The sequence below is a fragment of the Malurus melanocephalus genome, unplaced genomic scaffold (genome assembly GCF_030028575.1).
Source record: "Malurus melanocephalus ecotype Western Australia unplaced genomic scaffold, MMel_1.1 scaffold_111, whole genome shotgun sequence".
In the NCBI taxonomy this organism is placed as follows: domain Eukaryota; kingdom Metazoa; phylum Chordata; class Aves; order Passeriformes; family Maluridae; genus Malurus; species Malurus melanocephalus.
This window is the reverse complement of record NW_026623343.1, coordinates 1,111,422-1,136,586: the sequence shown is the minus strand read 5'-3', so window position 1 is coordinate 1,136,586 and position 25,165 is coordinate 1,111,422. Positions and strand designations below refer to the sequence as shown.

The 25,165-nt window shown below is 40.8% G+C and overlaps 1 long non-coding RNA gene across 2 annotated transcripts; it reads left to right on the top strand.

Annotated features, from left to right (window-relative positions):
- The first annotated feature begins 685 nt into the window (after positions 1-685).
- On the top strand, positions 686-24,642 carry LOC130575532 (uncharacterized). Of its 2 annotated transcripts, none has more exons than XR_008965572.1 (6): positions 686-895; positions 9,783-9,868; positions 19,073-19,196; positions 22,898-23,050; positions 23,502-23,598; positions 24,051-24,642. It is a non-coding gene; the product is annotated as an uncharacterized LOC130575532 (long non-coding RNA). The 2 variants fall into 2 exon arrangements; XR_008965571.1 differs by having other exon boundaries at positions 19,070-19,196.
- The last annotated feature ends 523 nt before the right edge of the window (positions 24,643-25,165 follow it).

The window sequence follows — 25,165 nt, the reverse complement described above, 5'->3', positions numbered from 1 at the left end:
TGCTGTGACACTCAGTAACAGGTTATCCTCACTGTASAAAGTGCACCATAAAAACCACAAAATAGACTCACAGAATAAAATACTGCACCAGCTCCCCCACTTCCCAGTTTCTCTACTTTCTGGTGTTAGTTACATTACATCAGCATTGGGTAAAAAGGAAAAAAACAACCAAACAGATGGAAATGTCATCTCYAAACTGACAGAGCCTCTGTAAATTTGCTTGAAGAACTATCTCGAAGAAAATACTACTACTACTACTGCCACTAATAATTAAACATTATATGCTGTTCTGGATTTTATTTATTTAAACACAAATTTATGGAGATGGTCACACACCAAAAATTGGAGAGTTTGGTACTGCAGTTGCTTTGGTGTATTTTTCAGCATTGTAATGGGCTACAGGGAAACAAAGGAGGACATGAATTTATGGCAGTTGGTATTTAGATTTTGGTGGCACTTTCGCTTGTTGTAAATGTCTTTTTAAAAAATCTATTTTCCTTCTATCATGCTATTGAATTGTAGAGGGTGCTGATATAGAAAAGCTGGAATTATTTGATAACCAAAATCAGGAGTGTTTTTGTAGCATATTTCTCATTTCCAACCTCTTGACTGATAAGGAATCCTGAGATCCAGGCTAAACTCACCCATGGGGTAGAATGGGCTGTTAGAGAGTGAGATGATAGATGGCTCGATTCCTTACCTTCCAAACTCAATTTCTTTATTAAACAGTAGAAAGCAAACCTTTTCATAGAGCATCAGAAAGCAAGCTCAAGCACAACACTATTATCACACCTTTCACGATATTTTTTTCAGGAGTCTGCCCCTGATTTTAATCCAGAGGATCTGCTTTTGGAACTGGCATGTCCAGCCTTGGTGTTTGCCTGCTGAGGAAGAGGTATGCCCTTTGTCCCTCACCTGCAGATGGCTTGGATGCTTTTACTTTACTGAGGCAAGCACTTCCCAGTGGACTGCATCCAGAAAGTGCTTTTCATAGCATTAGTACAGAACCAAGTTACAAAAGAATATTAATCTAATACATTCCAAAATTCAAATATGTGTGATTAATAAGCATTATTATCTATAAATAAGGCTCTAATGATACTTTGGCAGTGTTGTAAACACAAGAATCAGAAGCAATTATTGTCATTATTGTTCTGCAAGTACTTTCCATGMATACCAAATGGATATTACTGTCCAGCTCCTTGGCACACAGAAATCCTGTAAAGAACAGTTGTCAGTCAGTAAGGCCTGGCCGGCTGCTGTTAACTATGTTTATGTAAAATTTAGTGTACCTAAAGACAAAGCCAATCAGTTATTGAAAGCAAGATGATTGATTAAAAAATTTATTCTTTGTCCTTTGGAACACCCAAATTTATGTTAAATAAAGCCTATGAGAAAGKTTTCCCATCCTGTGAGATGAACTGTTTGTGTGATGGCTGTGATTAAAAATGGAAATGGATTCTCTGYCAAAAACACTGCCCTTCTTTGTGTGAAACCCACAAAGGTGAGGATGTCCCAGCTGAAAGGTGGATTGTAAATAATGACAACCTTTCCCCCCACGCCCCAGCTTTAAGAGGTAACCCAGGACTACTTTTCAAGGACACAGGACAAAAAGGGGTCTTAATCCTTGTCACATTTACCTCTCCCTGGTTTGTACAAGTCCCATAGACTGGAGTCACTCTGGTGGCCGGGTCCCACTCTCTGTGACACCCCCACTCGCATGCCTTTGGCAGTCTCACCTCCCTCACCAAACCTTGCTGCTTTAGGCGGCGCCAGCCAACAGCAGCATTTTGTGGTGGGTGTCATGTTGTTCTTCAGATGCCAGGGTGTCATCGCGAGCGGGAACAGTGTGGGTCTGACTCTCCGAATATGCAGAAAAAAAAAAAAAAAAAAATCAAACCCCAAACAGTAAGCTTTACTTTCCAAATGTGTTCAATTCTTCTTTCCTCTCCTTGATATTTGGGGCATGCAGCACTCTATACCATGTGGTTTAACATTTTGTTCTCTATTTGTAGGTCAACATTTCCATGATTAAACTTCATCCTTTATTCAGCCTGTTCTGGCTAGGCTTTGCAGCACATGTGATATAAGCTGTTTTCACAGCTAGTAGGCCAAATCTTACTCTGAATAAGGGAGCCAAACATATGTGACTGAGTCAGACACTTAAATCAACTCCCTGGTAAATGGGAGATAACTCCAGGTGCAGTGATGAACACTGAGAACCAAAAAAGTGGGAAGGGTGGCCAGCGATCCTCTGTGTAGGAAAGGAGACATGCAATGCACATAGTCAGTGAAATCATTGCCCTACCCGAATTTTGCTTTCCTACATTTGCCTGAGGAGACAGAGCGCTCTTCACTGAAGTAATTGGGAATGTTTCCCTTCAGGGTCAGGCTAGCCTGAGGTAGGATCAGCTGCAGCTGGGMATGGAACAAGTTGTGCAGGAGGGAGGGGACCAAGGCAGCAGGAAGTGAGCCCATCTTGCATTTGCAGCACACATGGGAGGGTTGCTGGGGGAACATGGAGAACTTCACCTACAGCATTGTGTTTCTTTCACTTGCCCTCCCTTCATCACCCTCGCCTATCTCATTCATGGATCAAGGCTAGTGGCACTTTTGCCTGGTGGCAGGTATTGGTTGCTCTAAGTCCATAAAGTTGGACTGGGTGACCTATCCACTTGGATCACTGGAACAGTTCCTGGAAGCACTAGCCATCCAGGGTGAGTGTTACCCAAACCAGTCATCCTTAGTGCAGAGGATTTGTGTTAAAGGGCTGGGTGGCCAGCAGTCCTCCTCCCATCCTTCTTTACCATTGCTTGGTAATTCTGTTAAGTTCTGGGAAGCCTGCAGGGCTCATCCGGCACAAGCAGAAATGTCRGAGAAGCAAGGGATGCTATAAATTATCCAGATCTGCTGTGTGGTTGCTGTGTGATGTTCCTACCTTCACCAGGGCTGGACTGGTCTAGGCTTTTGGGTTGCTACACAGCAGGTAGCAGAGTGGAAGCAAAAGGAAGCTCCTGCAAGAGGTCCAGAGAGGTCTCCATTTCCTCAAATGGACCCATAATATTGTAGAGAGAGGGTTGTACTACATCAGAAAGTAGTTGACAATGAACCATTTCTGCCAGGAACAAGCCCATCTGGAGCTACACTGGGGCTACCTCCCTCAACTAAAGGAAATACAGGCAACACAGCAGGACTTYTTTTTTTTTTTGTTTTTTTTTKTTTTTTTTTTTTTTTTTTTTTTGTTATTGTTTTGTTTTAATGGCATTCATTCTTTAGGTTTTGTTAATTTGCTTAGTTTTTTCAGTACCTTTCTTTTTTTCATTTAGGAAGAAAACATAGCCTGCCTAAAACTAAATCTGCTTGCTATAACTTCAGTAAAAAAGGTCAAATGATGACTACTGTGGCTTTGTGAGTACTGTATTATCCATAGTTTAGAAATTTCTGTCCTGATCACATCCTGAGTAGATAACACACATAAGATCAAGTTTGTGCACTAGTCTGAGGCTTTGAGGACCTGCCTCATGGTTGGACAAATCCCTGGGCACTCATATAGGCATCTGATCGACTTCCCTGCCATTGCATTGGGAAGAAAAGCCTGCTGGCTGTGAAATTTGCCAAGGACTTAATAGAAGGCAGGTGCCTTCAGTGCTTGTCATGCAGTTAGGGGTGCTGCACTGAATGAGGCACAGAAGTAGATGATCTGCTCTGGTGTGCCTGGAGACATGGAATGGTACAAGAAAGGGGTAGGATGAATTGCACGCTCCTGGAAAGCAATAGCGAGAGTACCATGATTCTGCCCTCACTGGAGTGAAAGTTAATCAAGAATATGCTGGAATAAATCCCTATGTGCATTAAAGATACATCGGTATCAAATTAATGGAAAGGAGAAGGGAATTTAGGACAGCTAAGATCTGCTGATAGGGTCAAGTGACCTCCCTGTCCTCGGGTCTACATTTTGGAAACACAAATTGTACTTTGGTTTCACTTTTAAAAGTGTGAGCCAAATTGTGATGCTTAGAGAAAGCAAGAAGATTGGAAGAAGATGGGAAAGTCCTGTGATCAGGGTATGAGGGGATTGCGGCATGGTATGGTGATGTGAAGTTGAACAAAAGAAAATTAGATTTTTTCTTYGAGTTATTTAGACAAAAGAAGTTACGTTCTCATTTTCTTATGCTTAAATAACAACCTCCCTCTTCTATGGTATAAAAGATCCCAAGATCACACAGGAATGAATTAAAACTGTGGTACCAGACATAATTTCAAGTTAATGAAGAGACAGTATGTTTTGTATTATCTTTTCTCTTGTTTTTGATTGCCATTTTTGGGGGGTTGATATTACTGTAAGTAAATACATTTGTCTTTTGTTTCATTCTCCCCCTGTGACCTATTTCATTTAATTAGAAGGAAATGTATAATAGGAAATGAGTATCATCACACTGGGCTCCATCCAAAGCCTGTGAAATCATCAGGAACATTTCCTGGGCTTTTCACCAGCACTGGGTCCAGCCCATCAGGAAAGAGGGGCTATTTCCACCTTATCTGGAAGAATGGGCACTGTTAGTATAAAAATATTACAGCCCTTATTTCAAGGTCTGGCCCCAATACTAGGGAAGGATTTTGCTACTGAGTATGCCTCTCTGTGCCACATGTTTCACGTCTGTGGCAGCACGTCAAAGGATAAAGGTTCCTAAAACTTTAACTCTGAATAGACATATAAAAAAAAAGATAAAAATTAAGGAAAAGATAAAAGATATTGATGGAAGTACAGGAGATGCTCTTTAACATGCATATTATTGACTCAATAGATTGTTACAGCTTCAGAGCTATTAGGGTCTGCTGTGTCAATGTGTACTTAGGGACTGTTTAATATGCAGATGGTTGACATGACAGACTGGAGCCATTACAGTCTATCATGTCAGGAGGGATACATGAATACGCACTTTGCCAACACTGTAAAAAGTCCCTTTAAAATGCAGTAGCTGTTTTTAAAAATAATTTAATAGGTTTGGTTCTTTGGATGCCCAGAGACTTGAGAGTCTGGATTTATCAGCAACAAAATTTATTTCCAAATTAAGTCATTTTCCATGTGGAATGTKCAGTCTGGAGGACAGGGTGTAATCTCAGATATGCAGCTCCTATCAAATCTTGTAAAATTAGCTACTGCACTTGTGCATGTGTAGAAGAGATCAGAATCTATCTGTCGGCATGTGTCTTTTTGAAGAATATAGTTTTGTCTTTTTGAGGGGTAAGGGAGAATGTCGTCTCTTTTTTCATTCAAATAATCTTCAGTAGCAATTAAATAGCTTATGCTACCTAAGAGATCAGTTATTACAAGATAAGCAGCATGACAGTTTGGAAAACTGAATAAGTCTTTGATTATTTACTAAGTTTTGATATCTGCTATTTGCCTCAAAATGCTAAAAAGTGAAGTATAAGATACAAACATGAAAGGCTCATTTGATCATCATAAGGAAAGGAATCAGTAGTTTTGCTTTTCTTTTCCTCAACAACTTATTTTTTATTAAAATAGCAAAGCCAAGTGTTGTGTTTAATAAGATATATTTTTTTCATTTGAATATCAAATGGAAAAATACAATTAAAATATTTCTGCTTTCACATTAATCATAGGCTATATTTCAGCAATGCATATATCTAAGAAGCTCAGCATACACATTTGGTATATATTAGATGCTTCTAACAGATGCCCAGACCTCTTCCCCTGATTTTTAATGTTCTTTTTTTATGGCAGTGATCCAGGGACATTTTAATTTGCAAGCCTGTGAACTTGGAAATAATACTTGCAGTGGGGCATTATGTCTAGTCCATTCCCTCTAAGTTTATTGTCCTGTGTCACCTAGCTCTGATTTTAGCTGATTTGCTGAACTGAGTCGCAGGGTGCAATTCCAGCACAAAATTCACTGAGCAAAAGCACTCTGCCTTGCAAATATTAGTAATTGTGTCATATTAGAAAGGTCTTTCCTCTTATCTGTGGGACAGTTGGGGGGCACATCTTGCAAAAATGTGCATTTTCAGGCAAATGCCATGGCTTATTTCTGACAGCTCCTTTTACTGCCTGGTGCTAACAGGAACACCATGGGGGCAGTCTGGGTGGGATGGTGATGGGTAGGGCCAAGTGCCAAGAGGTAGAAGGTGCGGCGGGCACATTTCCCATAACCTGTTACGCATGTGCTCCTGGGTCTTTTGTGAGATTTCTACAGTGACACGGGAAAGCCAGGAAAAGCTTAGGGAAAAAGAGAGAATTGGAAAAGCCCAGGGGACAGCTCCTTATAGCTGAATTCACCCGGCGCTCCAGGAGAGGTCTCTAACTGGAGATATTTCTCCCTGATACTGAGTTATCGCTGCAACAAGGGAGAACCAAGCAGCAGGAGCCTGAGCGGCAGAAAAGTGTAACATAGCTTCAAAGTGTATCAGAACCAGTGGGAAAGGTGAGCTTTGTTCCCTCCTCAGCTCTGGGATGGTGAGCACATCCCGGTGGCAGTGGGTGGTGACCACGGCTGCAGCAGTGGCAGCCCCCTTAGCTCTTCTGCCTCCACCTCTGACCTTCACAGTGGCTGAGGGGGCTCAGGTGGCTCTCCAGGACTCTCTGCCCTTCGTTTCCCCCTGGGCAGCCCTGGAAGTTCGAMATCCCTCTCTGTGTTATCCATGTGCAGCAAAACATCGTCAGCTGAAACAGACACAAATGAAGGTAGGATGTGAAGCGCTGAGTTACCTGGTGCTAATCAATAAAACAAAAATATAGCTTTTTGACAGCACTTGTAATTTTGACTATTGCGATGGTGTGCCATTACTTTGAATGCAGTACGCTTCTGTGCCCCATTAAAGCATGGCTGGCATCGCTTTCAACTATTCACAAATGCTGAGATGTTGCAAAATGTAACATTTACAAAAGATACATCTGGTGTATATTTACAAGGCTCAGGAATCATTTAAATAGTGCCTGTGCCATCACCATATTAGGAGAAAAGTTAGTCCCAGCCGCATATGTGGAATCAGTAGTCAAATGCGTGCTGGTTGAAAGTCCACTGCTACGATATAGCATTTTGGGGTACTAAGCATGAACATACCAACCCGCGTATAACRCTCAAATGAGATAAATGCAGACCTGTGTAACATGTGTGATAACTGCCTACAGACACCTGTTTAAACAATGTGGTCAGAAGAGGGTTATGGGTTTTGAGGGACAAATACTTAATTTKTTTTTTTAGTGAAGTGGAATGTTTGGCTTCTCGTTGTAAGACGTCATCATACCTTTTTCCTGTTCTTCAGTGAGAATTGTAAGACATACCTTGGAATCGAGGAAAAAGCTATTGAAGAGCTTCCTTTATATCACATAACATGTCAAGGACAAAAAGGTGTTTGTCTGCTCCTGCCACTGAAATACCACTTAAGTTACATTTGAAAACTATTTTTTAATTAATGCGATGGGTCATGTTTTCACCGCACTAAGGCAGGAAATTCAAGGTAAACCAGATACCCCCTTTCTCACTCACACAAACATGAATTAAGCATGTAGCATCAGAGTTAATTTCAATTTCTAGGTCTGTAATTGAATCTAGCTCAATGTGAACCCTTTTTTCTGCACCACCACATTGATATCTGGATGTTAGTGACATTATTTAAAGCAACAAATCAACCTATAGGACAGTGTTCAACTATATGTCATTTGACAGTAAATGGAATAAAAAAATGTTACTTTTCTCTAGGGGCAGATTTCTTAAAGGGTTTTCATCTTTTGTCAAGATATTTAATCTTGGAATGTTACAAAAAAAATGCACAGTTTGTACAAGTGCAGATTTCTTCATGTGCAGTTTGCCTGATTGCTAATTTGGCTGAACACACTTAGCCTTAACACACGCAAATGAGAGAGGAAAGATAATTTTTGCATATATCCTTCTGAGTCAAGTGTAAGTCCATGGACTCTAAGGGAAGCAGGTATCCACTTCTGGGGCTGAAGGCAGTGAGTCTGGATCACCCTGTGCATCAGTCWCGGTTCATGCATGCCAGTGAGAACAAATCCTAACAATGAGCTGTTGAGTGATGCCAGCAGAAATGAATATTTCTGAAAGCTTCAGGATTTTGGAGGAAGCAGCTGAAGCCGACTCCGTGGCACTCACCACTGCTGCCTAACTGAAGGAGGGCGAGATTTTGGCRCAAGCTTCCCATGTAATGGACAGATTTGAACACCCCTTTGTTTTCCAGTGGGTGGAGTAAAGCTGGTATGGGACTATAGAATTGAGCCAAAATGCCCAACCATGTTATTTCCTCAGAGGGGTTCACTACAGAAAAACTTCAACTAAATTATTAGCGCTCCTAGTGATTATTATTATTAATTCCTTTTGGTGAGCCTGTCCCTCTATCACAGTAGCAATCACGTGCTGGGATGTCTACTGTTTAGGACATCATACTCTTTTGGAAGTGGATGATTGTTTAATTGATAGATTGTAAAGAAGGTCTGACCTATTGCCTTTTCKTGTTTTGCTTTGTTTCAATTGCCTGGACTCTCACAGCTCCTTAGTAGCTCTTCTGATCCATCATGTCAGGCTGGCAGCTGTGCCTCTGTACTGTGCCTGCCTGCCCACCATGAGCCAGATTTCACTCTCAGACACTTGGCGTTCCCTCCTCCCTCACTGCTCTCTCACTRGAGAGCTGATTTTGCCTTCACCTCTGTTAAATGGCTCAGTTTTAATGGGAACGACTGCTTTCTCCCGTGGGTCCTCTCAATCCAGGGCTCTAGGTGTGCAGGGACAGAGGAGGAGGGCACATTCCCAGATGTCCCTAGGTGTGTGCTGCGCATGCCAGATCAGGCTCCTGCCTGACACCTGCAGTCTGAGCCCTCCACCCCTCCCAGCAAATGGTGCCACTCAGAACCATGGGCATTTTAATTTGGAGATATTTTCCCCAGGCTGTGTAACTTTTGCCATTACTGTGGACTCCCCACTTCTCTGAAGCCTGATTTTCCTGGGTCATGCAGGCCCACAGAGGATGCCGTCTCAAATAAATAAACTCTGTTTCACATCAGTCCACCTGAAAAATTGTCCTCAGAGGTTTCCACCCCTCCCCACTACCAGGAAAAWAATGGTTGAAATTTTATAAGCAGATTTTCATGAAGGAACAGATTTTTTTTACTGCCACACTGTATAATAGGTGTTTTTGAGAGGTCGTTAACTTCAACAGTATAGTCAGAAACAGTGTTACACCCCGCGCTGCATCCACCGTTAAGCAATTAAGTTACTGATGGGCTTTTACATTTATTTACCTTGATGGAAAGATATGTTTACTGAACCTGAGTACAAATCAACATGAGGAGGTGGAAGTTCAGAGTAAATTTGACTAATGATGTTGTGTTTTCATCCTTAAAAGAAAGGAAAAAAGCCTCCCTGCTTTTGATGCTATTTTATCTTCATTGGAAGGGATCCGAAATGATCCCAACTGTCATGTGAGTGCTCAGTTAGGCTCAGATCCTCTTTGATTGCAGCTGAACATCTCTCTCCGTTGGCTCATACCTTTCCTTATATGAATACAACATACAGCACTTCAGGTTGTTTATTGAACAGCACTTTAACTCTTCCTCTGTGAATCCCCTCACGATTATATCTTTAAGCAAAATATGAGCYGTGACCACCTTTGCCTGAGGAGATGTTAATGTGGCTGCATCACTAATGTGAAGGAAGAATTTCCCCTCGTTCTCAGAGTAACTTCTAAAATGCAAAAGAGGAATATTTCTTTCAGTGAAACTTAACTCTCTCTYCTTTTTTTTTCAGGCCTGCTCTTTTCTCCAGTCTTGCTATGTGAATTTTTCTCTCTCCAAGTAATTCCTTAGCATCCCCTTGAATGGCATCTACCACACGTGAGCATCCTCCACAGTCTCTAAGATACTTTTGTTGTTTTTCTTCTTTGAACATTTGTTTTTTTGAGATGACATTGACAGACATGAGGCCTAAGTCTGGAGATGTTCTGTGGGTAGAACTCACATTTATTCCAGTATGTCGAGCCGTTTTAAGATTTGATCCATATTGAAGACTAGCATGGCGTAATGAGGCCTGGGCATATAAAACAATATGTATTCTAACACAGCTCACTCAAAACAAATATGTTCCCTTCTCTTTGGCTGGTATAAACAAACAATCTCCATTGTGTTCTGCATGGCTCTGCTGCGCCGCCTTGCACATGGCAAGAGCTTGGCTTCCCTGTTCACAAAAACAGCATCTCCATCCTGTGACACGGAAAGCTTCCCAAGGCATGCCCAGACAGACCTGGGGCTTAGAACGCTGGTCCKAAATACTGATAAAAGGTCTGGTGTTAAGTCCTGAGTGCTTTATAAGGGAATTTTTCTTGCTACGGATATACTTAAGCAGGGTCTTGTTTCTGAGTCCTGTGCACTTCAGTCAGACAATACTGACTCTGGATTTCACAGTTGGAAAGCAGAGAATTGGTGTAATAGTTGTTGCAAGATCCCCTCACACTGACCCACAAAATCTTCTCCTCTGATATCTAAATTCCCTTGCAATAAAAATCATCAGCTTTGCAAAAAATTCATGATGTCTCAAGGTGGAAGCGCTAGYAGGGGCCAGTTCAAAACTCACGTGTGAGATAACATTGTCTGGGTGAAGCAGAGTGAGTTTGAACCCAGGTGTTCCTACCGTGATTGAAGTCAGACTTTTATGCCATTCTGCAAAGCCATTACCCTCTCCTGCAACTTGTGCTGGAAGCGGAGTGAGCTGTTTTGGCACCGAAATGATTTCATTGTTAGGCTAAGTGTTACACAGATGGCATTCTTAAATGTAAAATTCTTTTTATGATTCTTTCGATTTCATATTTATTTCATTAGATCATTATTTATGTTAAAGAGTCACCATTAATCTGAAGCGTGCTCAGCTTGAAAGAAAATGTTGAGAGGAGTTTCAGGTATCTGATCCTCAATCCTTTAGTTTTTGTGTTTTGCGTTTTCCTATTTAAAATGTTTTTTTTTTCTGTCTCTAGGTGCTATGTGACAGATCCACACAAACAACAGAGGGGAAAGAGCCTCACTTAACTGATTAGAGGAGAGAAGCAGTGAAAGGGAATATGCACAAAGCACTGCCAAGTTCACAGAGCAAAGGAAAAGATAAAAAATAGAATAATTTCATTGGCGCTTTTTTTTTTCTCCATAGAGTAATGTGAGGTATTTCTTATACTAGCAGCAGGGAAACAATTTTCAGACAAAAAAGTGATTTCTTAATCAAGGATCTCTAATTCAAAATATATTTATTTAATAAAGAGTAATTATGATAGCAGCAACTACTAATTCATATCAATAATTCATTCAGAAGCAAACCATATCAACATATTAGCTTTTATTTTTTCCATTTAATAGGCTGTGATTTAAAATAAATCTAAATCATCATAATCATTCAGCTCCAAATGCTGGGAAAGAAAAAGTCACCTTAAACCAGATGCATATTGTGGAAAAAAAAGAGAAAAAAATATGAAAAAGAGGAAGACAAATTGATCTGAAGAAACAGCATATGGGAAAAAATCTTAAGCTGGGGTAAAGACACTCTGCTTTGTAGATGTCAATGTACTTTTAAACTGAAAGAAGCTTCAGATTAGATATTAGGAAGAAATTCTTCACTAAGAAGCTGGTGAGGCACTGGAAYAGATTATCCAGAGAAGCTGGAAGTGATACCCCATCCCTGGAATTGTTCAAGGCCAAGTTGGATGGGACTTTGAGCAACCTAGTCTAGTGGATGTTGTCCTTGCCTATGGCAGAGGGGTTACACTAGCCTGTCTTTGAGGGCCCTTCCAATGCAAACAAATCTGTAATTCTATGATCCTGTGATAACTATGATCCTGTAAKAATGAGGTTGAGTTATGCCAAACAAGATTCTGGTCAATAGTTTTCAAGAACTTGGAGTCATGTGGTGATTTCTTTCTTTTAGAAAACAGAAAAACAGCATTTCTCTCAGTTTTAATCAAAAGGTAATAAATATGATGAAGAAAATTCTAGTTTGAATATGTTTGTGTATGAAAAAGATGGGCTGTTTGCAAGTTCTAAGTTGGCTCTACATGTATACCTGCTTGTGTGCTTGGAGCTGCATTTACTTTTCCTGCTGCTAATTACATATCAAATCCCTCTCCTAAGTTGTACCCTTAACTATCCACGTCATTTTTTCAGCTGACAGCTCTTTTGCAGCTYCCTAACACATCAGCACTCCCGAAGCAAGCTCTTTTGAAAACCTTTCTTTCTGTCACCTGTCTGAGGTGCTGAGAGTGGCTTTTGGAGCCCGTGGTTGTACTTCTTCGATTTTTTTTTCTTTTGACATACAGAAAAAGCAATGATGGGCTCAAGCCTTGGTCAGCCTGTGCTTTCCAGCATCTCAAACTTTTGCTTTTGCTTTCACAGGCGAGGCCAGAGGCTGTGGTGGGGAGCAGGGTGCCACCACTCTGCGTGTTCTGCTCCATGTCCAAGGCAGTGCTGGTGGCACACACTTCAGGCCTCAGTGCCACCATAGGGCCCTCTTGTCCTAGGATGAGCTCAGCAAAGCCCTTTCTCTCCCTCRGACAGAGAGCTCTTATTCTGTCTGGGAAAATAAGACTGTGCAGCCCTTCTTCCCCACAATTCCAGCAGCAATGCTCTCAGGGGACCTCTGGAGGTGGTGGCTGCAGCCACAATGCTGTGAGCAGGTTAACTCTGCAAAAAGGTGTTTTCTTATCCTTGCAGGTGAGCTGTGTCACCTGTGTCACTKCCGTGTTACTCTTGCACAGCTGTGGGTGCTGACCCAGCAATGAGTGCCCTGCACATGTAGCCCATGGTACACGGGGATGTACAGCCCCAGGACAGGCAAGTTTAAGTGGTACAGGACTTTTGGTTTTTTCTAGCCTCTGCCTCACTTTATGCTGTTCATATTCCTCCAACAATTTTTAAGCAGAAAAGTGAGTAATTTTTGGTTTTCTGTACCCTAAYAGAGAGGAGCCATGTATTTCACACAAGTTATTGCATTATTTCTCTCTCTGGTGTGGCTCTGATTTAGCGCTGGATGAAGCTCAAAAGGAGGATTAGTGTAGAGAGACTCCCATATGCTTGGATGCATTTCTGAACTGTGTACTATCCTCACTGCTTTTGATGAAAAAAGCTGGGCTATAAACCTGATGAGAACAGGCTTCCATGCAAGATGTTTAGTATTTCCTGCTTCCATTTGGGCCAGGAAAACAGCGCATCCAGCCACTTTTGGCCCTGCAGCTCTTGGTCACAAGCTTGCCTGAAAYTTAGAAAATCACAGTGGTGGAAAATGAATGGGGAAGTGAAAGGAAGTTGATTTTTCTCCATTTTAATAAAGGCTAGATTAGAGTTTTGTTCCAGCTTTGGCAAAAGCTTTGTTGGGGGATGGGTGCAGGTAGAATGTTTCCATTTTAATGGAATTGGTTCATCTGTCTATTCTATTGTTGCACTGGAGTGCAAGTCCATTTTTYATTGTCTTGAGTAAAACAACCTGTGCTGCTTTTAAAGACCTGCYCCTTCTGGGAAAATTAGAGCTGGATGTAAAACTCTGACTATATTGTATTCAAGGAATTTGGGAGCATAAGAAGTAAGAAAGAAAAAGAGTGAAAAAGGGAGAGAAGGAGATTTCCCAAAGATAAGCTGCTACAGTGAGTTGTGCTACTGCTTGGTGTCACACCTGGAGGCTTCAGTATACCTAATACCCGATCATTTTTCTAGCCGGTAATTAAATTGGTAAATAGTGAAACACAAAGCAGCACTGAAATTGACCCTAAAATTGCTGTTGTACTGCCATTTGGGGCCTATCTTCTTTAGTATTTTCTTTTTTTTTGCTAAGAATTTCCCAATAGTACTGTTATCAGTCGATCATTTTTGCTGATTCTCCTCTCCATTACAAGGGTTTCTGAGTTCATGAATGAAAGGCTATGTTTTCTCAACCAAATCCTCTGCTCCTCGGTCTATTAGTAAACTAATGTTAACTTACAAGATTTGACTGAAACCTCAGGGTCTGCCAGCTGGATGCTTGAGGAGTCCAAGCTGGCTAGGTAAAGAAACACCTTTTTCACATGACCCAGCCCGGCTCCCGCGTTACCCCACAAGTTTCTGTCAGCACAAAGGCTGACATTGTCTGCAGGGAGCAACTCAGATTACGGTCCCTTCCAGCTGCATTGCCCCTGACCCCAGTCCTGCCCTGGGCTGCCCACGCTCTGCCCTCCCCACATGCACGGAGATTTCAGCTGCAGCCCGCTGCCTGCCAGCGTTCAGTCTGGTCTTGAGGGTGGCCTTGATGCATTTTAAAAGGCAGTGCAGACGCTCTGTGAGGATAACATGGAATGATTATTTTAGGGCAGATTTTCCCCTAAAAAAAAATAGTTCTACACGCGCACAGTTTGATCTTCACACAAAAGATTTATATAAGAACTCACTTCTCTCTGTCAGTTACAAAAAAAACCAAAAAAACAAACAAACAAACCAGCATGCTGGTAGGATTTAGGGAAGTGTGAAGGCTAAAGGATAGAAGCAGACAAAAGGGCGTTTTTCTTCTAAGAACATCTGCACAGCTGGAACTCTGGCATCGCTGTAGTTTGAAAGCCTAGGTGTTGCCTGGCTGGGGCAAGGGACAATGTCTGTTTGGCACCCTACTGACTGGCAAATTTGGCCAGAGATTCTTAGAGCAGGCTTCAGCCACATCCCTTGCTGTGTACACAGAGATGCATGGATATTATTTTGCTGTCAAATGCTTGTTTTGGGCAATCTTCCACCCTGGAGGTAAGCAAATATAAATGATCTAAGGGTAAAGGTGGAGGAAGAAACTGTGATTCCTTTACATGCTAAAGTAGATATAAACCAGGCACAAAGTTCACCCAGCCTCTCGGGTATAGAATAACTGCAGTGGCTCTGGACCAGCAGAAATCCCACATCCCTGACTCCTAGATGACCTGCAAAAACATGCCTATAGCTCAGGGTGGAGAAACTTAACAATAGGTCTGTCAGAGAAACAGCCCTGACAGGCTAGCAAAGATAGGAAATGCTCCCTTCTTGCAACTGCACCCCTAAATGTCTTTCTAAGGTCATGTCACCACCTACCAGTAGAGGACTGGCCAGCTCTGTCTGATGTGTTTTGTGGCATGAAGGAAATGCATGTGTGAGTATGAAGTTGTTCTGATTTTCGTCTGTCTCAGGTGGCCCCATTCAGCCATCTCTGCCCTTGCTGGGGAGTGAGTCCCAGATCCAAAGACAGATTCTAACAATACAGTCTGTGTGCTTGCCTCTAATATAGCATGATGCTTATAACTGAATATAAACAGGGATGAGGCCTTAGATCTTCCTCAAATCTCACTGTAACTTTGAGGTTGTCAGACAGTCCTGAATTGAGAGATCTGGAGTAGGAAAATTAGTGAACACAAAAGTCATGATATTTACTCAGTTTATGCATTTTCTCTCTTTTTTTTTCCATAAAACCTGCATAACTGGCATGTAATTGTTTTGCTAAGTGAGTCTTGAAAGCAAAAGTCTTGATAGYTGTCACATATCTTCTTTGTAGTACAGTGTGTTGTCCTCAGAAGATAATCAGTAGAACTTGCTCAGAAAAACTTAATCAGCAGAACTGAGCATATTGTCAGTGCTTAACAAATAATAAATTATAATAATAACAGCAGTTCCTTTTGACACAACCTATCAAACTTTTKCTTTATTTCTGGGAGTGCCTTACTTACCTCTGTTTAAGATTTAATACCTACTACAACTCTGCTTGTTAYGGTTGAGAGGGCAGGCGATACAACCTAACATGGTGGAAGTATTGATAGAAATAAAATTTTGACAAAAGGCAGAAAAAATACAAAGAAATTTCTTGAACTGTTCCTTTTTACTTACTGATGTTGCTTATAAGTCTTAAAAACTGAATTCAAGAATAGATTTGATCTGTTCTATTGTTAAAATGTAAAATACTATGCTTACAAGTTAATAGAATCACATTTAAATTTTCTGATAGTCTGTTTTTTAAAAGACAGACTCATTGGGCTTTCTTTACAGAAAGGTGAATGTGTCCAGAAACACGTCTATTATTATAAATTATTTTTATTATAAGGARCTTGGTTAGCTGAGAGAGTTGGTAACACACCTGGGGCTATTACTTCTTTGCCATTGTAATTTGGCCTGGGCTGGGAATTACTAACACTCATTTAATTTTCTGATCATTTGGTAATTTTTGTGCAATTTGTTGGTGGATTTTCCTCACTTTGAACAAGACATATATTCACGTTATAGAGAAAACCATCRGGTCAGCTCTAAGCAGCTGCTAATTGCCACAGGCTTAAATGGACCCGTTTCCATTTAACCCAGTTGAGGATCTGACCAATGATCACAACTGGCATTAATTAGCAGATGTGTTATCAGACTCCACGGAGATGTCCTGGGTTGAGTGACAACAGAAGCGCTCAGCCGCCTCAGCCGGTGGAGCTGTGCCAATTTGGCAGCTGATGGCACAGCGCCCGATGCTGGCGGGTGGAAAGCCCAGGTCACCCTGACAGAGGCACAGTGGTGGCTTCTGTCACCCGTCACCAAGGAGCTGCAGAAGGAGCCCAGAGTGCCAGGCGGGTGGTTGTAGTAAAGCACAAGCAACACAAGGCACCTGGGAGGGGGAAGGTGGGATGGAAGAGAGGGAGGATGGAGCTCTTCGTCCCTGAAGATAGATATGCACAAGAGATTGCACTGCTAAATGAAGCAAAAGCCACTGGCAAATGTGTTGGGGCTCTGGCTTTCCTTGTGTGCCATCTGATCTGACTCTGTAATGCCAGTTGCATGTGTGTGGCAGAAGGGTGAGGGAAACATGTCTAAAAGCAGGGGATTCTGAAAAGCAGTTGGATTTCACAGAGACATCTACTGACAGTCGCAGAGCTATTATGGCTGTAAACTAGGGGCTTGGACTGTGACTGGAGAAGTGCCTTGAGCAGGTCTCAAGGGTGAATGAAGATCAGGAGCGAGGGGCTGCAACTTTTTCAGGAAAATAGGGAATGCTCTCCTCCCTTTGCACTTGTCTGTGTGCAACGTGGGTTAAAAACAAGCAGTAACCTGTTCTGATATTAATTGCTCAGTAGCAACCAGTTCTTCTTTCTCATTCCTACTTACCTCCACAGGATGGTGGGCAGGAACAAGTTGCCAAGCTAATAACATGGGACTTTTGTAAAGATTTATGGTCTCTTAATCTTTACAGGACAAAATTGGACATCAGGTAGCTCAGGGAGTAATTTTTTCAGCTCTCAAAAAAATCARTTTGAAAATTTGCTTAAGTTACTGACCCCATGTATTTTTCAAACTGGGAAAGAAAGAAATCCTTTCAAGATCTTTCTGGTGTAACCCTGGAAGGGCAAATAGCAAGAGAATGAGAGTTCAACAGTACTGGGAATGGAGAAGTTTTTAGACTGGTCCCAAACCTCTGACCCTGCCGACAGGAAGATGCAGAGTATTGGAGGAAGGTGCTACYGCCTGCAAATTCTCTGTCACCCTTTCTGCACATTTGCCCCACCATTCAAAGAAAAATAAGAAATGATGTTTAGGTACCTGTTTGCTGTGAAAAACCTGGGTCCTTTTCTGAATAGCCATCTTTGGGCACAAGGCCACATAAGGGCGTGACAGAGACTTGTGGGATATAGATGTCCAATTCCAGGTTCCCAATCTATTTACCCCCTAAGTTCATCACCTGCATTTTTTATAAGAAAAATCTTAAGACATCTTAACCCTTTTTTTCTGCTCATGCCACTTGGCCAGTCACCAGCTCAGCTAAGRTGAACTTCCCAGCAGTTAATCCTGATTCACCTCATCAAACTGYCCTTGCTTTGCCCATATGCGTACCAAGAATGTCCTGGCAAAGCACATGTAACACAGGATSAGGACTGAGCAGCACACAAAGTGCAGCAGCTGTGTTTGCTGCCATTCAAAGTCAATGTCTTCAAAATCCACCCAAGCTTCAGGGGCCTCAAGACCTTGTCTCTTATCTACAAAGAGAGCAGGAAACTTAGCTAGGAAGCAGCAAGCTTCATGGGGGAAGAGATTTTTGATCCTTCCTGCAGAAATGGTGCTGACACACGTAAGGTTCTCTGGGAGGAGTTTAAGGCAATGAGGTACAGAATCAGACACGATCACCAGCCCTCCACTGCTGAATTAGCTTGCTGTTTTGGATTGGTTCAAGATAGAGGATCTCTTTAGGTATACTCATTGCAGAGTAAGGGTGTTTCTAACACATTGTCTTCACAGCCTAATGAAAATACAGTGATTTTTCAGAAAAATCAGTAGAACATATCCTCAAAGGATATGATGATTATTGGAGTTTTAATTAAAATAGCAGGTAAAATAAGTATTATAGTGTGCTWTTATTTCTAAAATAACAACAGAATAAAGGTGCTCATTTCTTTCTAGAGTGCAATTTTCTAAATGAAAAAGTAAACATTAATATCTGCAGAGATCTTACTGATCTTGTACGATAATTTAGAAAAATATCCCTATTAGGGATAGTTATATATGCTTTTTGTTGGAAATGCAATCACAGGATATGCACATAGCTGCAATCTGTAGACAGATTAAGTAAATTAAATCACTCAATGTCTTTTTTCAATAGCTCTAAAGTTAAAAGTAATTTGCAAAGAAAATACTCAGTTTCAATTGGTTTGTAATATCTGTTAATGATCTTTGGAAAAATTTCTGATAACATGCAGGAATTCCCTCAGGGACAGGGTTGTGAATAAGTGGATTTTTTTAAGTTTGAGATGTCATTAGCTAGTGATTTCTTTGAAGTAAAAAGCTGTTACAGAATAAATTGCAGAGGTATACAAGTGAACAGGACAATCATTTTTATGAATAATATACATTATTTCCACTGTGCTTTCTGCCCTCCAAAGAAATAATTTACAGTCTAGCTTGCCATTACAAACATCCTGGAATAACAACTGCAAGAGCATTTTGTGCTTACTTTATGTGTGTTCTCAGACTTTATATAAAAGTACACCTTGCTGGTATAAAACCACTAGAGTAAGGAGCTGATTTACCCCTTTTAATWTTTTTTTCTTTTTCCCCCAGTAGATAACTTTTTCAGCCTACAAGGCTGAAACAACTTCCCTTAACTGCAATGGCTCCAGCAGAACTATTCACTAGAAGACATCCTCCTTGATTTCTTGCGGGGCCTGCAAGATGACAGAAGTTGAAGGTAAGTGCAATCATGGCAAAAAATGCCTCTATTCTCTTGGTACCTTGTAAGCATTAACATATTATTCACAGATCAAAGATGAGTCAGGAGTCTATCATGCTCCACCACAGTGAGGTAACATGAGATAAGGCAATAAGGACAAATGAGAACTCCTGGCTTCTGTCCCCACCTTAGGATATCTGAGGAAGAAAGGGTGCCAGAAACATCCTAGAACACYCCTGCCCATGGGGAATGCTGTCCTGCTTCCAAGGGTCAGTTATACAACCCAAACATGGGCAGCTGAGGAGGGACCTTTTGCCTCCACAGGTTCCTGTGGGTGGGTCTGGGTTTAGATGGGTGTGGAAAGGATGCTGGTCTGGGTAATGGGGCACTGGCACTCCAGTGTGTGCTGGAGGTCAAAAAGATACAGCTAATTGCAAACATTGATTGACCTCTTGATTTCCTCATTTTCCTCTAAAGTGTTTTTGCCCAAGACCTTGTTGAATGAACTACTTCTTCCTGATCTGCAGACAGASCTGAAGACACACCATGCTAGCATGAATGTGATTGATGCCTCCAGGGTTCCCATACAGGGCTGGAGGAGAAAGGATCTCTAGAAAGAGATGTGACAGTCACTAGATTGAAAAGCCTCCTAGACTTTCCTGACCCTCTGAAGGCCCAGTGTGATGGTTTACAATGGGTGAAGGTGCTGTCCCAACGCTGCCTATTGACTGGCACATGCCATGAACCACTGGGATGATTAGACATCATTCATAGTATTGGCTAGTAAACAGATTTTTTAGGGCTAGGAGCAGCTATTGTTATCATCTAATCTGACCTTCTACATAATGCATGCTACTGAACTTGACCCAACCTGAACTTTGTGTGAAGATTTGCTTTTATGCCTAAAAATCACTCCTCATTTACAAATATGATGCTGTTTCCATCAGTAGTAACCATGTGGTAGCAAGTTCCATTAATTAGCTGTACATTGTCTGGGAAAGCAATACCTTTCATCCATTTGAAATTCAGTACCTTTTTGTTTCATCTTGCAGGTAGGAAAGATTTTTTTTTTTTCCTTTGCTGCTAATTAAGTTCGGAGATCTTGAGGACAAAATGTTATTTATATTATAGTCATGCTTAAGTAGAATTCTGASGAAACCTGGGGATCCCATCACACAAAGTGAGGGAGACTGTTAACTCCTGTGGGACTGAGACTATTTTAATAACACATTTTTGAGGAAGATGAGTGATTTTACTGAAAAGGTTGCCAGTCAAGTCAATGGATTCGTACCTCTCAATCACCTATGCCTTTCAGAAGTTTGAAAGARAGGTAGGGAAAAGTGAAGTTTCTAAAAGTTAGACCCAAAAATGAGTTAGGAATATAGTCAAGTTCCTGGAAAAGGACTTTTCACGACTATGTGTAGTGACAGGACAAGGGGGAATAGCCTTAAGATGAAGGAGAATAGATTTAGGTTAGATATTAGGAAGAAACTCTCCAACAGTGGTAAGGCAGGTTGCCCAGAGACATTGGACACCTCACCTCTGAACATGTTCAAGGTCAGGTTATATGGGGCTCTGAGTAACCTGCTCTAATAGAAGGTATCCCTGCTTGTGCTGGGAGGGTTAGAATTAGATGATCTTTAAGGTCCATTTCAGCCCCAATCACTCCATGATCCTATGATTTAACAAAGGAAAACAAGTGTTTCTAATATGTGCTCTGTGTCCTGTCCACTGTCCATGAGCCAGGTTGGCCTCCAGTGGCTGAAAGCTCTCCAAGAGAACAGGGTATGCTGAGGAAAACACCTGCAATCTCTGATTCATGCAAGGGCCCAGAGCTTCCCAGAAGAACTGCTGGGGTCCAAGGAAATCCTCTAGATTGTCTCAGACAACAGCTTGTGTTCTAAGTTTATGGAAAGGGTTTATTCAGTTCAGTATGATTTGAATCATAGAATCATTAAAGACCACYGAGATCGTTGAGTCCAACCACTAACCTAACACTTCCAAGTCCACCACTGAACCATGTCCCTAAGTTCCACATCTATGAATGTCCCATGAGGATGAATCTTTCCTGAGAGACAAGCTGGTACTTATGTTCTTTATCTTTTCTCAAGAACTTTCCCATTCTTTTGACTTTTATCATTTTTATTACCATTCTCTGGACTTGTTCTATTTCTACTTTCTTTTTTCAGGTATGAGGTGTCCAAATTTGAAGACAGTATTCAAAGTGAGGATGTGCCGCTGATTTATATAATAGCATTATAATATTTTCCATATTATTCTCTAAAACTCTTTTCTTTGTACAAACCCTGTAAGATTCTTTTAATTCTTTGAACTACAGTGCCTTTTAACATCTGTAGTTTACTCTGATCAGATTATGACAAAGGAATAAAAGGCTCCATTTTTCACATAGAATTTTATTTATTGTTTGAACTTTAGAAGAAAAATTGGTTAACYTACAATTTAAAATTCTTGGCAATGTAGGCCATTGGGCAAGGATTTCATTATGAACCCTTCTATACTTTCTGTATAAGTGTGTGAGGCTGAAAGTTAGTGTACAAAGTCTTCACTCAATAAGCTTKTCTTTTACTTTATAGACTTGGACAAAACCTAATTTGGAGCTGCCAGCATCTCCAAAGATGTCAGAAAGGTCATTCACCTGTACCTCCTTGCTGATGAAACATGCTAGAACCACACATTTCCATGGTGTTCATCCAGGACCGTGTGTGCAAGCAGCACCTGACTTTTGCCATCTCCCACATACCACACCTCACACCTCCACGCCAGGGAAAAACCCCTTTGAAAATRATGCACCTGATGGCTGCAGAGGGTGAGGATCTTGCTCTTGTGTCACAGCTTGGCATTATGCCTTCATCAGGATATTAGAAAGGACTCAGGGAAAACCTTTACAGCTATTCTACTGCCTGAGACACTTCCGGCAGCTCCTGCCTTTCCTTAGAATTACCAATCCAAGGGATGACCCTGCCTGACCCTACTTATCTTGTAAAAGCTGACAAGATCACAGCCTGAAGCAGTATAGCCACAGGCTCAATACCAGCTACCAAAATGTCTGTTTAGTATTTTCAAGAAACGTTGCTCTAAAGATTTACAATATCAGCCGCCAGATATACGGGCAACACCAACACACAGCCCTGACCCCTGAACATTCAGCCCTACTTACACGGAAATTTGTGTCTCTCAAGGGGCCAACACTGAGCTGCCACAAAATAGTGATTCCCTACCTGCAAGCAAACTGKAATTTAAGCACTGATGATTATATATACTATATATTATATATACTATACTTTAACATTCGGTAAAAGTATTTGAAAACTATGGTCTTGGGTTCAGAATTAATTGTTAGCCTCATCAGTTGTATTGCTGCTTGAGCAATAGAAATATCTCTGCCATTTCTGTGTAATATATAATTTTTGTTTTTAGTTTAATGTAGAGGATTTTCTTCACTCTTCCATGACCAAAACAGTTTTCCATTARAAGTTATTTTTAGATGAGCTGTAAGTTTCCTCCCTAACAAAAATTTTAGCTGCACCAAGTGAAATCAAATGCACATTTCCTGGCATATCTCTAAGTGTAGACACAGGTTTAAATATCCAAAAAGGTTTGGATTAAGGGACCGATCTGGTTTAGTTTAATACACATTCATACTGGATGCATTAATAATTCTTGCAGAGTATTATGGGCTTTTTTCCCCTTCTTTTTAGAATAGTAAAGACTTGGAACAGACATCGAGGTCCTATTGCTCCTGTTGGAAACTTCTGTTCACTGCAGCATGAGTTGGATTGGACCCAGAGAAACCAAATACAGACAAGTAACAATGAGTTGGCCATACAAGCAAGGAAAATCACAGATAACAGGTGCGCACCAATTAGCAATGTATCTTTTGGGTCATCCAGTAACATCTCCCTGGCACAATGAAATTGTTTCTGATGGCATATTTTTGTGGGGTTTTTGTGCCTAGATTAAATTTCCTAAGTGATGCCATGTCTCAAGGGAGCGGTTGTGTTGCCTAGAATATCTTGCTGTCAGGGGTTTTTCCTTTCTTAATGTCATCATATTTCTTCTTTTTATGTCCCTTTGCAAATTTCCTTCTCTCCCTTCTTTGATCTCTTTTAACTAGTGTGATGTTGTGTTTAGCTTGCATTAAGGCAACCCATAGATATTTAGCTCACTTAATCTTCCCTAATGTAGAAGTCCTTTCAGCCTTCTTATTATTCTTCATCTCTTCTAGTCACACCACTGACTGTCAGTATCTTTTTTAGTTATGAGAATTAAAAGATGTGACACATTTCTCTGATCTAATGACAGATCTGGTATAGAGCTGAGCACCCTGAGTGTCTTCTCACTGAAACCCCCTCCTGATGTGTCCAGGGAAAAGCTGCAAACATTCTGAACAAGAACACAGGTAGAGTATCCTTCTCGAACCACTTTCTTGATGCCACTTTATTGGCAAAAAAACCCCACTATTAAAACATTTAACCTAGGAGTTAAAAAAAAAAAAATACATGTCATGTTGCATTTATTTTATCTCTCATAATGCAAAAAGACAGAATAGCACAGATGAAAAGATCTTTGTTGCTGTTGATATTTTCTTACTCTTGGTCATGAACATAACAGACTAAAATTATGGAAGACGTCATCTTCCATAACTACATCTGAGTGTTAGAATACATTGCAGAAAGTAATTATATACATAGTCACAAGCCTAGCTCTTCAGGCAATAAATTCTGATCTACAAACTACAACACTCCTTTAGAGCTAAATGAGATCTTGGTTGTAATTGACTGTCTTTACCTTTGTGTTCTGCTGGATTGGAGGAATATAATTTTAATCTGCTCTCTTTAAATTTTCATTAAGGAATGTTTCAGCTACCTGCAGCCTCATCCGATGACGCTTAATGATCTCAGCTAGCTCGATCTTCTGTGCACCAGCAGGGACTTTAAATTGGTCAACTGTATGGAACACTGTTTGCAACTTTAATGTACTTAGAATCAATCTTTTAAAATAATGGCATATATAAAGAGAGTATATATACGTAGCACACACATATATGTGTGCATTTATGTRTGCATGCGTGTGTAGGCATGTATCTATACATGTAAGTGCACACATATGTAGAGAAATGCTGATCCTATTCACCTTTTTGAAATCTTCACAGCTAGTATTAGCATGAACGTGCTGTTAAATTGGCAGTGTTATACATTTTTGTTGGAGTTTACTTCTGTAACATAAAATCATAAAGAYAAGCTGTGAAACTCGTGCAGCTGATGACATAATTCTAGAGTCTCGTGATGCTGAATCTCATATTTCTARGAGTGTGGGATGGATGTTCCTCACTGAAATAATTATACTGCCTATTGCAATATATGTTTCCTTGTTTTTATGTGGGCACTGAGATGTCCAAACTATTAAACATATATGGTACAATGAGTCCTGTGTTCCTTATTTATTCTAAAGAAGGCAGTAAATTTCTATGGTTTTATTGTATAATAAAGGCAACTACTCTAAGAATCTGTTATGAACATGGCAATAATCTGTGACAATACGCATACTTACTTTTAATAATGATGTCCAACTACAATATGTGCATATAAATATGCATATATGTATATACAAACACACATAGTGAGACATGCATGCAAGTTAAATGGAACCAATTAGAATGTGGCATAAATCGATTCAAAGCTTACCTGTTATGGCTGTGTGAAGGGATAATTTGAGCTACAAGGACATGCAAGAAAGCATAGCTGAATATACTCCATTGGCTCATTCTCATGATGCTCAACAGTGACAGGCTGTATGCTAAGACGGGGTACCAGCAGACATTCATAATGACAGCTGGTTCAAAACAGAGCTTTCAAAATAGTGCAACACCCCGAACTTCYTTCCAAATCTTGGCATTTGCCAGAGCTTAACTGAGGCTGGTTCTTAAGGTCAGATGTTCAGATATAAGTTATTCAGAAGAATCTGGT